The sequence below is a fragment of the Carlito syrichta genome, unplaced genomic scaffold (assembly GCF_000164805.1).
Source record: "Carlito syrichta isolate Samal-C Ts95f unplaced genomic scaffold, Tarsius_syrichta-2.0.1 Scaffold289207, whole genome shotgun sequence".
NCBI classification, from domain to species: Eukaryota; Metazoa; Chordata; class Mammalia; order Primates; family Tarsiidae; genus Carlito; species Carlito syrichta.
In genome coordinates, this window is record NW_007233303.1 from 11,259 (window position 1) to 11,885 (window position 627).

Below are 627 nucleotides of genomic sequence, written 5' to 3' on the forward strand. Positions count from 1 at the left end.
GGTCTTGAACCCGTGGGCTCAGGCAATCCACTCACCTCAGCCTCCCAAAGCGTGGGATTATAGGCTAAGCCACTGAGCCCAGCTGACATCACTTATTTTCTTTTTTTCTTTTTCAGTCGGAATCTCACTCAGTCACCTAAGCTGAAGTTCAGTGGCACATTCACAGCCACTGTAGCTTCGACCTGCTATGCTCAGGCAATCCTTCTGCCTCAGTCTTCCAAGCAGCTGGAAGCACAGGTGTGCACCACCACACCCGGCTAATTTTTGGCTTATTGTCGAGAAGAAGTCTTACGAAGTTGCTCAAATTGGTCTCAAACCCCTCGGCTCAGGCAATACTCTAGCCTCCGCCTCCCAGAGAGCTGGGATTACAGGCATGAGCCACCACACTCAGCTGACATCACTTCTAAAAATCTATTATTAAAAAAAAAAATCTTTATTTTTAAAAATGTTAACCATACAAAAATTTTGAAAATAGACTATGGCCGGGCTCGGTGGCTCAGCCTGTAATCCCACACCTTTGGGAGGTTGAGGTGAGTGGATTGCCTGAGCCCGCAGGTTCGAGACCCGCCTGGGCAGCGAGACCTCATCTCTACAGTAAATCAAAAAATCAGCTGGGCGTGGTAGCGC